The sequence below is a fragment of the Aptenodytes patagonicus genome, chromosome 3 (genome assembly GCF_965638725.1).
Source record: "Aptenodytes patagonicus chromosome 3, bAptPat1.pri.cur, whole genome shotgun sequence".
Classification (NCBI taxonomy): domain Eukaryota; kingdom Metazoa; phylum Chordata; class Aves; order Sphenisciformes; family Spheniscidae; genus Aptenodytes; species Aptenodytes patagonicus.
In genome coordinates, this window is record NC_134951.1 from 30,369,248 (window position 1) to 30,384,149 (window position 14,902).

General features: G+C 37.3%; 1 protein-coding gene across 3 annotated transcripts in view; it reads right to left on the reverse strand.

The window, feature by feature from the left end:
• Positions 1 to 14,902, reverse strand: part of KHDRBS2 (KH RNA binding domain containing, signal transduction associated 2) — a 420,140-nt gene that overhangs the window by 13,030 nt on the left and 392,208 nt on the right. For 2 of the 3 annotated variants that reach the window (XM_076332985.1, XM_076332986.1), the window contains exon 11: positions 8,927 to 9,135. The gene's annotated coding sequence lies outside the window, so the exon portion shown is untranslated. Of the gene's footprint in view, positions 1 to 1,740; positions 1,846 to 8,926; positions 9,136 to 14,902 lie in introns of all 3 variants that reach the window. The other variant, XM_076332984.1, reaches the window with a different exon arrangement.

A 14,902-nucleotide genomic window follows, 5' to 3' on the forward strand; every position in this document is an offset into this window, starting at 1 on the left:
CTCCTTCAACTGATATTCTCTGATCTCTAACATCTACATCGTGGTCCAACATCACAAAGCAAAAAATGTACTGTTCTTTCCTCAGCTGAGTCACTTGCAGGATATTTCAGGGTGTCTAATAGATCGAGACATTATTTCATTATACGAATATGAAACTCTGGGACTTATCTCCTATTTCAAGTGACAACAGAAACTCTTTAAATGTTTCTTATACTAAAAAGATCTCAAATCCAATATTTCAATTAGGACAAGATTGATACCAAACTCTTATTGAATAAATAACATATCCACTGTTATTGAATAGAGTTGCATATCTAAAGAGAAGGAATTGAATTTCATACTTATATTAATGAGCATTGTTTTAAATACAGTACCACTTTATTAAATCATATTATAGCTTATTCAAAATATTGCAATATATTTAAAAAACTAAGATTAGAATTAGCTTTCCTTTAGCTGATGAAACTCCAGAGAATACACTGACAGATATTTTGATGTTAAATTTTTGTCTTCCAGATGCTGAGATTTATAAAATAACCTGTAACTGGAGGAAAGCAAAACACAGAGGTCAGTTCAACCTGTGCAACTCGAAACCAGTAACTGAAGTCTGCATGGACAGTTAGTAGAGCTTACAACTATCTGGAGTTAATCTAATAACAGTGTGCTAAATTTTGCTACTCTTTTTCTAACTGAAACAAATTCTCAGATTATTCAAATTGCTATCACTCTGTTGGCACTAGTGCAAAAAAGTGCTGATTTTAAACCCCTGAGAATTTACCCCAGTAGTATTGCTGTCTATGAGATCTCACACTGTTTTGTCAATGTCTTCTGAGCGTAATATTACTTGGTGTGAGGAATTATCATAATTTAAGTATTAGGAATTGCATCGTGGCCTTGGTGGTATCTTTGAAAAGCAGAGGTTTTTTCTGGCAATCCTCTTGTTTTCTTTGCTACTGTCCAAAAGACACAAGCTCCTTCCTTTCTCAAACCTGGAAATCTGCAATGCATGTGGCTCAATCAAAGGACATCAACTTTGCTTACAGGGATGGAAATTAAGATGGCAGTACAGTATCTTAATGTTTTTCTGAGAGAAGCTGGGTTTTGCACTTCAGGAAAATGTTTCAACTCCATAGGAACTCGAGATGTGGAGGTCTATGGCAAGAGTCTTGCATACAATGAAAGTCTTTCAGTCATTCATACTCCACTCATCGTCTGGAGACAAATTCAGAAGGGACTGTGTTGAATTTGGCTGTAAGTTTGAGAACAGCCACAGAGGAAGGAGGAACGAGCAAGGCCAGACACTGCCCAGATTAATGGTCGGCAGTCTGCTTGTGGACCTGCCAAATGTAACTGTGCAAGGTCTTCTAAAAGCAGGAAGCGGATTTGATACCAAAGACTACATACAGGCAGCAACTCTTAACTCAGGGCTTATGTAAGTGCATACATACATATATATATATATATATATATATATATATATATATATATATATATGACAGAAGCCTCTAGTTAAAACCAGCCAGTCACCAACTCTCCTGCTGAACTATGGTGTGTCTCCAGAGATCCTTATTCAATTATTAATGCATCTGCTGCTAATTTCATCATGCAGAGTGTGAATTTGTCTTTCCACATTGAGCTCTAAGGGAAGTTTGTAAGAAATATAGAACTTGTCAGCACATGAGAGTCAACACATTACTGCTGTGCTGCAGCCATTTATAACAAACTAAAATGAGCACTCACTTGTTTGGCATTAATTTAATGTCCCACTTAGCTCCTATCAGATGTAAATAGCTGCTTCATCCATTTAAGCATTTCTGTTCGTGCACATAATGAAGTACTCTGTACCTGTCAAGTAAGCAGAATTTATAACTGAAATAAGAAATGGATGAGGAAATTCAATGTTCTTAATATTAAGGCTCTACAGGGGCAGCATCAGACTTTTTTCTGGCCACAGGTATCCCGCTGTGAGGTTCACCTTTTATCCCACTCTGCAGAGACCGTACAAAGACATGACATGTATACACATGTTAGCATGCCAAAAACATTTCTAAAAGGGATATCCATTCAACTCATGGCACAATTAACAACAGCTGTAGTTGTCAAACACACTCAAAACAAAATAAATTAGCTAGCCAACCTCTAGGTATTTAAATGTTTTTTATGTTCTTTATTTTAGAAAAACACAGTTTAATTTTAAACAGCATTCTAGTTATGATCATCCTCTTGAGGAAATTTTTTATGAGAATGAATGGAGGTAATGACTACCATTAGTCACTGTCATTAGCATAAAACATTAGAAACGACAATATTTATAACAGGCTATGACATGACAATTAAAATATGACTTTCTATCACTTGTGTATACTTTGGCTACAGCTGGTTGCTATTTTCTAAAGTTAAACTGATAGAAGTCTGGTAATGGTATATTTAATAGCATGTTCATCATCAGATCTCATTGTTTTCCACCACAGGGTATGAAGCTTTATGTCCCTATCAACCCAAAACAAACAGCCATATTGCTTAATGGCTGTTCAATTAATGTTTATGGTGCTACTTTTATAACCTAAGTTACAAGACAAATAAACTCCAAGAAGCAATTTAAGAACCTCAGAAGCTTAATGGGACTTCAACAAATACCAAAATTACTAAAATATGTATAAGGTCCCGCATTTGAGGATGTGAAATAGAAGACATTGGTCAGCATTAGAGAATTCTTCCAGGACAATGGTATAATTGCCAAAGGAGGGGAAATCAGACCTTCAAGTAGGGAAAGGTGGTTGAGTGACTTCAGGTTGGCTGCCTTGCATTTGCTGTTCATGCTGGGTTAAAACAGAGAAGACCTGTTCATCCCAAGTCACGTAAAGGTCAGACTCTGTTGCTCAAATTGCAAAGTTATTCCTCTGAGAGAGATTTGCCCTCAGTAACCTAGATGCTCTCCACCTACTCATAATTCTTTCCCCTATTTAGCAGAGCTCATGCTGATTAAAAGGAAAGAACAGTTCAAAGACAGGTTTCTCTGTTACTGCCTTGGTGCATATTAATTTTTGTCTCTCCCTTTTGTAGTAAGCCTGTAGAAAGCAAGGGAAAACTACTGTAAATATGTTTTCACTGGAGAGCTGCCATTGTTCTGAATTATGAAAGTAAATGATTTCTGGCTTGTGCTGTTAATTGTACATAGCAGTAATATATTCATTCAGAGCTTCCCACTTTAATTCAGATGCCCTGATCTCTGGCTTTTAATGATGCATTACAAGCCTGTACTTCTCTGACACCTAGGCAATTAATCATTGACACTCCTCAGTCCCCCAAACTAGCTGGACACAATTAGACAAGAAAGAAACAGACTTGAAGGGTGGTGAAAATTTCTTTTCAGGAACTACACATTTTTTCACACCATAAACTCTGCTTGACATTCATTGCTGCAAATATATTTTAATAGAACTGCTGTTACTCTGCCTCTCCTCCCAGCCTCCCAGGAGTTTTTGTAGATCAACATGATGTTCAGAAACAGGCAAAAAATGCTCTGTGAAATTTAAAGGCTGTCAAGCCTTCTTGGCAACTTCCCTCCAAGAGCGCAGCTGAGAAATGACAAACTTATCACCTGACTGGCTGGTGTTTAAAGCTGACTGCTTTTGAGTAGGGAGCAATGAACCTTCCATTCTGGAGTTCATTTTGTGTTTCATAAGCACCTCTTCACTGAAAATTACGCAGTTGAACTGATTTGAATTTGATTAGTGTAATGCTACAGTTTTATTATTGTAGTAAATACAGGCATCTTTTATGGTGTTACTGCACATTTAGGAGAATTTCAGGATGGTTACACACTTACTTTTATTTCTCATGTATTATTGCTTGGCATTAAAAAAAAAAAATTCCAGTAATAATATATGCCTGTGTTGCAGTTCATCACTTGTTGTGCATTGCATCATACGTACTCACACTCTACTTCCTCTCTGCTACAGTGGGAAGAATAAGATAAAAGCAATGCTGCCTACTCAAGGACAAAGTACTGTGTCCTCAGCACGTAAGTTGAACTAGAAAGAAAGTTACTGTGAACTGCAACAGCTAACTTCTTTAATGGAAAACTCCTGTATTAAATTCTATGCTACAGACTTTGTGATTGATACTTCAACAGCTAGTGCTGTGGAAGAGCACAGCCGCCAGAGGTGCATGCATTAAACATTGAACTGCTCTTTCAATGTCATCCGACTTCATGAGTTGCAATGCGAATGCTCTGGGAAGCTTGATACACTTTTATCTTCTGACAGCCTTTCAATTATATGTCCTTTCACGTTATTATGTAACTTCCAATGATCTGCACTGTGGACCTCAGTAATAAAAATCCATTTCATGTCTAAAGAACACAACTTCTTTGGTCGGTCAGTTTAGACATAGAGGGGGAGAAGTGCATTTGACCAGAAACTAATGCTGAGTGGAGTCAGCTGGTCAGGTCAATAAAAGTTAAAAATAATATTTGACTTTGAGAGAAAAGAGAGTTCAGGACACAGCCTAAAGGCTAGATTCAGCCCTAACTAAACATTTATCTCTCTATCAGTGTTATAAGCAGTGCTTAGTCACCCAAACCTACATGCTGCAGAGTGGTTACAGATGTAGCTACAGAATTCACCAGTGAGATCTATGCTTAACTAACAGCTTAATGTACTTATTACTAGTATGGTCCACAGTGTCTTATATATATTAGCTTCAGGCTGAATATTCTCCAACATTTAATGCTGCATACCTTTGGAAAAATGCATATACTTATACAATTTATTTTCTTATTTGCTTACCTGTTTTCATAGATCATCACTATATTGCATGAGTACAACAACATATCCTAGTCATTAGGGATGCTTTTAGAAAAATAAAGTAGGCTCACTTCAGCTGCAATTCAAGCTATTAGTGAAATATTAGTGTAATATATGTGTCTCCAGTACTTCTCTGGCTTTCATTAATACCAGCTGGCTGTCTCAAAATCTGTAATACATTAATTTCCGCAGTATCTGTATAAAGATGCAAGACAAGTTCAAAAAAGGTGTTTTGGGTGAGGATATTTAGATCTTGTGTGCCAGTGATGACTCCTGATTTTTGAGAACCTGAAGTTGAGGCTACTGAAAGCTGCAGGCTTTCAGCACTTCTGAAAACAAAAAAAGTATGTCTTCAGTGCTCAAATACAGATGGAATTTTCTAATCTATCTTTTGAAAATGTTGAGGGTTATCAACAGAAGTGCCTTCTCCTAAGCAAATCCCATGTCTTTAATAAACAAGCAATTCAACAACAAAGCCACCCGAGGAAAAAATTAGCAAAGGTTATAGAAGTACAGAAAATCTGCTTCTGGGAAACTCCATAGGCCAGTTTCCATGAGGTGAACGCTGTGCATGGGGAGCTCAAAGTGAAGGCCTTGAATGGCCGGTTCTATCACAGCAATGCTCTTGTGCATCGCGCTGTGCTTCTCTATGCCTGCTTTTCAACCTCTTGCTCCACAGCAGAGCATTGGGCACAGAACAGACTTACCTCAAACTCCAAGGACAAGCATATGTGTCAAGCCTTGTGTTCCCTCAGCTCTACACAATTTAATTAATGATATGATATGATACACACAATCTGTAACTTTTAATGTAAGTATCTCCCACAACTCAAATTTAAAATTGTGTTCCTTAAAAGTTTAATTATTAAGGTTGGGATTAATTTCACCCAACCTCAGCTATCTAAAAGACAGCTACGTAGTCTACGCTAGGCATCTAGTCCCATTTTCTAAACAGTAGCAGGCGTTTCATCCCACTTGCTTTTGACACGTACCTGAAAAGGGTCTAAATTGCCCTTTGGACCTGAATTGAGTATATATGCACATATATATACAGCTGAAAAACAAGAAAATCAGAAAATGCAAAGGAAGTCATGGAAGCAGATGAACCTTGGTATTTTACTATGAAGTTCTGGCTTGCTCAGGATGGGGAAAAATCAGACTTCCCTGTCTTCATCCACAGATTTCTGTTCACCTTCTAGAAATGTAAGTTGGGTCTTCCACCCTCCTGAAACACTTTTTCACTTATTAAAACCTGAAGTTATCAAGCAAAAGAAATCACTACTCCGAGTTTCCAAGAACACAAAGTCATTTTCTTTAGGCAAAGAGTGAAAATGATCACCTACTACCAAGTCTTACTTTTATGCCATTTTAGGAAATGTAGAATCATAGAATCATAGAATCATTGAGGTTGGAAAAGACCTCTAAGATCATCAAGTCCAACCGTCAACCCAACACCACCATGCCCACTAAACCATGTCCCTAAGCGCCTCATCTACACGTCTTTTAAATACCTCCAGGGATGGGCACTCAACCACTTCCCTGGGCAGCCTCTTCCAATGTTTAACCACTCTTTCAGTAAAGAAATTTTTCCTTACATCCAATCTAAACCTCCCTGCCACAACTTGAGGCCATTTCCTCTCGTCCTATTGCTTGTTACTTGGGAGAAGAGACCGACACCCACCTCGCTACAACCTCCTTTCAGGTAGTTGTAGAGAGCGATGAGGTCTCCCCTCAGCCTCCTTTTCTGCAGGCTAAACAACCCCAGTTCCCTCAGTCGCTCCTCATAAGACTTGTTCTCCAGACCCCTCACCAGCCTCGTTGCCCTTCTCTGGACATGCTCCAGCACCTCAATGTCCTTCTTGTAGTGAGGGGCCCAAAACGGAACACAGTATTCGAGGTGCGGCCTCACCAGGACCGAGTACAGGGGCACGATCACTTCCCTACTCCTACTGGCCACACTCTTTCTGATACAGGCCAGGATGCCATTGGCCTTCTTGGCCACCTGGGCACACTGCCGGCTCATGTTCAGCCGGCTGTCGACCAACACCCCCAGGTCCTTCTCTGCTGGGCAGCTTTCCAGCCACTCTTCCCCAAGCCTGTAGTGCTGCATGGGGTTGTTGTGGCCGAAGTGCAGGACCCGGCACTTGGCCTTGTTGAATCTCATACAGTTGGCCTGGGCCCATCGATCCAGCCTGTCCAGGTCCCTCTGCAGAGCCTTCCTACCCTCGAGCAGATCAACACTCCTGCCCAACTTGGTGTCGTCTGCAAACTTACTGAGGGTGCACTCGATCCCCTCGTCCAGATCATCGATAAAGATATTAAACAAGACCGTAGTCCAATGGTTAGGAGATTGGGCTATAAATAAAGGTATTTTGGTTCTGATGAATAGCATTCTGTGTGATACAGAGCAAACAGCTTCCCCCTTCCCCCTTTGCACATTTGCTATGTGCAAAGCACAAATAATAAGAGGCATCAATCTTCTTATTCCACATTGCTATAATGTGAAAAACATTTCTAAGAGTCGTAGATTATTGTTTATGAAATGTTAACACACAACTATAATCTAAGTAAACCCTTAATAAACCTGCATATTTTCACCCATTTCTTTATCTCACTCACAGCCTACTTAAAACTGGAGTGTGAGTACTGTGACCTAGGGTTCATTTCCAGCTCTAGCTAGGAGGAAGAATCTTGAAAAATACGCTGATTTTTTTCTCAAGTCTAGAGAAGTGTTAGGTTTGAATAGCTTTTAGCCACATTCTTTTAGCTCTTTCTCTGTAGAGAAAAATCTAAGCCTAAAGCAAGGCATAGTTCAAATTTTTATCACCATTTGCAGAGAGCAAATCCAAAAATAGCATGGGCAAAAAAGTGTCATCACTTTCAGAACACCTGATGACAAGGAATGGAGTCCTGTAAGAGGACTTCATGCTGTTCTGCAGTGCAGGAGATGAAGCTTCAGGTCTGTTTTCTGGTGTACAGTCAGAAGGAGCAAGGGCAGGACTGTGGTTGCACCAGAGGTATGGGAAGTGATGGTGTGTACAGGACTGAGGCGGGTGTTTCTGCTGCCACTGTATGTAATCTGCCAGAGCAGCCGCAGAGTAACCGCACATTAGCTATTGATACTACTTTTGCTAGTTACCTGAAACCTTCTGGACATTGCTAGCTACCATCAACAAAGACTGAAAATGGTCTTTTGTTTCACATGCTGTTTGCTGAAGAAACAAGCTCATTTCTAATAACTACATGCAATAACTGTATTTTTATATAACATATGGCTATAAATAAGCTTATTACAGAAAAATACAACTTCCACACAAGTATTTAGTTTGGAAGATTTAGGAAATGTTAGATTTATACTTTCCAATATAATTAGATGATGTTCTTTAGTATATACAAGAGGACATAGCCTTTAATTACAGAACCCCTTGCTACCCTTCTCTCCACAAGACCTAATTAATTCTGGATATGAAATTGAATTAAATATTTGCATCTGTCTTAAACACTAGTGGTATGACTCTTTTTTGTTTACTGTTTTCCATCCAAATGTCTGCTGGTGTAGATTTATTTACTTTCTTACAGGTTTTCGTTGTCCATAGTTTGTAGCAACAATGCTACAGTAACTGAACCTTATAAACATTAATAAGTGTATGTTCAGAACAGCTCATGAAGATACCAAGATTTTTCTAGATGAACAAGTGGAGAACAGAGCAAAAAAACCCAGAATCTGCAAAATTCGGTTTTAACATGGCCATCTCAATGAGTTAACTCATCCCAAGGGGAGATGATTTCTCCCAATATTTGCATTTTAAAAAAACTATTTCTATGTTCAACATACTGCACAAATATAGTTTGATTATTTTTATGTTACTTCTGTGAGAAAGATGATTAAATATTATATTTCTTTGCCACAGAAAGAGAGCATAAGAACTGAGATATATTATCAAACTATCCTGTCTCAAAGTAACATGCATCATAGGTATTTGTGTATGAGCTCTCTTCCAATGGCAAACATAAGGTGAACTAGTTTAAAATAATCCTATTTTTTGCAGACTGAGGTAAGCTGAATTATTTCACATGTCACATAAACTAAAAACATATAGACAAATACCACAGCTCACCTGATAGACTGGAAGATCACTGTAAGTCTGAGTGCCGACATGTCCTAGGGAGGGTGGTAATGGCAGGCCCAGAACTCAGGGCTGTGGAGAGTCCCAACCTGAGGCTCAGTCCTTCAGATCCCACTGGCTTATTGCAAATGATGTTGAACACTCTCAATTCCATGAACACCGTTCAAAAGGTACAGTACTTCCCTAAGGGCTCCAAAAATCTGAAAATCAAGACAAAGTTGGGCAGACATATTCAACAAAGAACACAAAATTAGTTGTCACATTAATATTTTAGCTTAAATGACTTATGTAGATTCACACGGCATCTCTGTGACACTGGGTTAGTCTGGATGACAGAAAACTCTCGGAAGACACTACCTTCCAAATTCTGCAAGCTATGAGATAAAGCAGTTACAAAAAATAACAACATAATTTGCTACACAGTTCTGACACATTCCCATGCCCTGCAAGAAACACAAGTAGAATGGAAGAGCATGTGATCATCTGCTTAGCGTCTCTAAAATAATGAATGTGCAGGACAGAGCAAAAACGAGGAAAGGGAACAAACTAAATACTGGCATTTCTAGTTTTGAATTTTTTTTTTAACTTTTTGAACTTTTTTGGTAAAGTTACTCTATGGAACTTCAGTGATATCGTTTTAGCTCAGCTTTCTCATTTAACTTCTTACTTTTTATAACGCTACAAATTTATGAAGTGCCTCCTTCAATACCTTTTCTCCACCTGCAATCATCTACTTGAGATGAAGGCTCATGGTCCATGCGCTATGAGCATGTATGAGTATGCTTTTATCGATGTAATAAAAAAGGAGGTTTGTGTACAGTACCACAGCTGTCTATTTGTACATTAGGCGAGACAATGGAGTTAAAAATATGGGCACTGGGAAGACAAGTCTGCAATAGGATCATTCTGGTGTTTAATTTGCTAATACAGATAGAGCTTCTACTTGTTCTGCATATTTCTCCTGACCCCTCCACCATGCACCCCAGGCATCCATTTCTGGATCTGATAGAAAAAAGATATGGGTCAGGATAGATTCATGGTCTGACAAAGGAAGGCAGTTCTTACACTCTCATGAATGAGAAACCAGCACTAGAGTGTACTGTGACACATATTTTGCAATATACTTTCATGGACATTTGCTGATAAAAGAGGAACTTTTACTATTTTGTAAATGACAAAAATCTTGTATTTTTCTGAGCTGTTTGGCATTTTGGCCAATATCCTTGGATTGAGCAGACACCCATCATCGAAAACTTAATTTGAAGTGGACACAGTTGCATTTATAGAAAGTACTGGTGATCTTAATGGTAGATAGTATTACCAGCCCTGCCAATAGTACATTTACAAAATAAATGAGACAAATGGAGGCATGACAGATGAAAGTTGTATAGCTTATTTTGGAGTTCTGTATTTTATCTGTGAGAGCTGTGAATGAGAATGAGTCATTCAAGTAAGTCCAGATGAAGAACCTGCTATAAAAATTATTTTATATTAAAAAAAACAAAACTGTTTTCTAGATCCTTAAATATATTCTTAGGGTTATTTTTGGTTGACTATGTATTACAAAGCCAGGTGTCTTATTTCCATTAATCTAGCTAAGTAGACTCCAAAGTAGGAAAAAAAAAAAAACCTCTGAGTCTAAAATTATCCCTAAAATGGTCTAAAATAGAACTTCTGTTATTTCTAGAATTGTCAGGACTATAAAGTTTAACAATATGTAGGTTTTTAGGGTCCAGTCCTATTGTGCTCAGTGCTATGGGGAAGGCATTGGGTATTATCAGGAATCTCAAGCCCTTATCAGTGATTAGGGACTTATTTCTTGTTCATCAAAGACATACAGCATGAGAAACTTACCATGGCAACAGGTGGTGCAGGTATAGAAAAAGACAGCTATAATGCAATTGGAAAAAGATAGTAACAGGCTTCTTCAATGTAAATTTTGCATATGTATGTATGCTCACTACATGCACGCATTCTGCTAGCTGCTTCATCCAGTTGCCTAGTAAAGCCCAGAAGGCTTCAAGTGATGATAGTATATCTGCACCGTGGATGAGAGAGTTCAGTTCTCAAAACAAATCACAGTTCCGAATACATCCTGTGTTTCATTTCCTGATGCAACTTCTTACCCTTGCCTGCTGCTTTGCTGATGGCACTTTATTACATCTCTATGACCTGCTGAGTGACCTTAGCCAAATCATTCGGCTTCGCTGTTTTTCTAATTCCCCATTACAAGGCAGAGGTTAAAATACCTGCTTTCTTCAGTAAGCTTTTTGAGTTCTACACAGCAATTTTTTTTAAGTTCTTTAGGTGCTATTCAAGCTTTAGAAGAGCTATGCAGTATTCTTGGTGTTACAATAACAGATAGCTGTCTTCCTTTCTTTCAGATGAGCACTAGATTCCCTGAAGCATGTATCCCACATGCCTACACAGTCTAGTGGGAAGCCCATTTTTGCCTTAGATCTGCAAACAAGTTCAGTAATACTGTCATTAAAGACTATGTAAAGAAAAGTATTGTGCCTCCTTCAGAAAGTTGTTAGTTCTCACTCCATGAAAATACAGTGGTGACTACCACAAATGGATGAACTTGGTTGCCAAGTTGAGATTTGGAGTGAGTGACAGTCCCAAGCAAGTACCTTCAACTAAGTATTTTTCTTGCATGTGGGAAAATTAGTTTTGATGATATAAAAAGTAGAATCTTGATGTTGGTACTGTAACTGAAGTGCTCTTCCTGGGTCAGGATTATTTCACACTGCCTGCTAAGCAGGACATTGGATGGAATGACACAATCCAGTCCTTAAGAGAGATGTGTTCTGTTTGAATTTAATTAAATTATAAAAATGACTGCAGATCAAATTCTGAATTTCATATTCCCTTTTCATTCCTTGATGTCAGCATGGATTTTTAGCAAATGAAACCTGAGTAAGATCTGCAGGATTGAATTCTCCATCAAAAAGCTACTTTGCTTAACTGGAATCCAACATAATAAAGCATTCCTGTCAGTTGTTTGTATCTTTACATCATGGATTCTAATAGAGATATTAAAAAGGTATATAATGCTCAAAATACCATACAGAATAAGAAAAAGAACCCTATCAATTTTAAATACTGTGAGAATAGTAAGCTGAGGTCCTATATTATCAGAGAATAGCAGCATTTCATTTGAATGAGAGTGTCATTGATGATCTTTTCAGCTAAAGTAGGTATATGAACAATTATGTTCTTCTGGGAAGAAAAAAAAGGAAAAAAAAAAGAAAAAGAAAGAAGCTGCACAGGCAAGACCTTTCCACTGAATTTTGCCACTGGTTGTACAGGATTGTTATAAAGTTCAAGAAGAAATATAATGAGTTATTAGCTAGGCAGTGAATATGGAGTCATAAGTGAATATAGTAAATCTTGATACAAAATATCTGCACATTTTGTTCTGTTTACTGTGCAGAAGAAAAAAAAAAAACAAAACACCCAGAATGCTAAGAAGTCATAAATGAGCAGCTCAGCAGTTTGCACCTCTGACTTGTTAGTGGTTACACAGTGTGAAGGTCCTGTAATGCAAGGGCATATAACAAAGGTATTCACTGCTTTCCTGTGAGTAAGCCATCCATCATCAGCTAATGCATCCAGCGTGGCAAGAACAGTGCCAGACATGATATAACAGGTACTCTCAACATTTATAATAACGCTGTATAATAAGAAACTATACCTCAATTAAATCAATAGGGTACAGCAGCATCACAAAGAAACAAGAAACATTGTTTTCAGAATTAATTCTACTCTTATCAGGGCACTCAAGCGTTTCCATCCTATTTGTACACCCAAATGTTGCTAAAAGATATCAGAAAGTCCCGATCGTTTCTATACAGCATCTTGAAAAATTCTTTGGGCATACACAGGATTTACAAAATCAACTACACAGCCTTTTCTTTCTTTTTTTCTTCCTTTTAATATGTGAATGATGACCATTACAGCATGGGTGTGATCTTCCTCCAATAAACCTTCCTTCTGATTTACAGATTTGAAATATGAAAGCCTGAAATTGCTTTCTCAATGAATCTTGCTATTCTCTGGTAAAGCATCCTAGATTTCAAAGTTAATTCAATTATTTTAGGAAAGGAGGTATTTATGTCTTTCAATAAGTACTAAACCCAGCCCTTTATTAGGTTTTATATAAGGAAAACAAACCTTTAAAACAGTGACAAGTTTTTAGTATAAATTTAGAAATCTGCATTTCTTATGCTTAAGTTGACAGAGATTGCTTCTGTTTGAGAATGAAAACTTTGTTCCAGATATGCACGATTTAGAGATGTATTTCAACAATTTTAAAATATTCTGCTGAGTTATAAAATAAATTACTTAGTCAACCAGCGATCATGAAAGGACAGAAAATCCTTAATGTACTCATACTGGGAGCCACAATTCATCTTTAGATTCCACTATTTCAGAAAATAAATACTGTGTATAGCACGTCTTCACTAAAAGATATCAGCATATTCATGAGCAAAGGTCATAATTTGTCTAATAACTATGTAGATCAGCAAATCTTTCAGTGGGAATCATTTTCCTTAATGTCTCCAAATGAATGTTAGCATCTAACCTACAGGACCAGAAACAAAACCAATTGAAGAAAAAGGAAAGGTTTAATGATTTCAAAGGTTTCAGACAGGTCCCAATGAGCAATAATAATGACTAGAAAAATGTAATTAGCTAACAACAGAGTGGAAGACAGTGATCATCTCTGAAGCCGTAATTGGTCTGAGAAAGTTACCCGTGTGCCTTTTCTGTCTCCATAGAGAAATACAGTAAAATGGATAACGTGATCCTTTGTTTGGTAACTCTTGGGTTCTAGTAACTGATGGAGGTCACAGAGTGCATCAAAGTGTTTAATGGAGGACAAAAAACTTCAGAAGATATCAAACTTGTTTTTCTGTTTAGCATTCAAATATTTTTCAGTTTTTCTTGTGATTTTACTTATTTATTAGAGTTCTTTTTGTACTTTGGTTAATCTGTTGACAACAGAGGATGACTTGAAATAGTAACAAATATGATCTTCATTCTTTTGACATATCTTTAATCACAGCCAGCCTTTTCAATTTTTGTAAACTAAAATTATTGGGTTTTTTGGTAAAAACTTCATAATCTCTTAGTAAAATTAATTTTTTTTGATTCCTACCTTGATAAAATGCATCTGCAAATGAACTCTGCCCTCCTGAACCCTAAAAATACACGTTCTGATATAGGGATAAGTGGGTTCTTTGTCACATAGGATGAATTTATAACCTATTCTATGATTCTGACTGTATGAACATTTTTCCCAAACTACTTCATCTTCTTGCAGTCTTGAGCCATTTACTGAAGTTCTACAGCATTATAAAAGAATTCAAGTAATACTTACGGAAAAAAACCCTATTTTCTTTAATATCTTTGCTAGAAAATTGTTAGTAAATAGATTCTGTAGGGAGATTATAATTTTGTTTAGATTTGGTATTTGTTTCACAATATTACAGGAAAACAATTTTTCTGTCAAAATATGTAGCTGGCTAGGAAATTCAGGTAGAGTTTCTCAGTTATCTTTTCATTTTAGATAGTATTTTTCCATAAAAGAAGGGAAATGTACCAGTAAATTTACAGAGTATGTGGTATGTCTAAGTAGGTTGTACAGGGAACACTGATATCCAGTGATGTCCCTATTTAATCTTTATACAAACTTGACTTGTTTCTGCAATACAATACAATATGGAAAACTTTCTAGGACTTCCCTTCCTTAATGGATCATATTCTTCTTTCAGATGTTAACAAAGACTTTTTCTCTCTGATGTTTAGCTTATCCTATGACTCTCCTTCACCACCATTTATAATTTTGTAACTGTGTTATTTGACTTTCACAAAACTTTGGACTTCTTAGAAAGAAAGTACACAAAACAACACTCCTACTGTTAAACATGAAGGAAATACATCACTAATGTGGACCAAAGT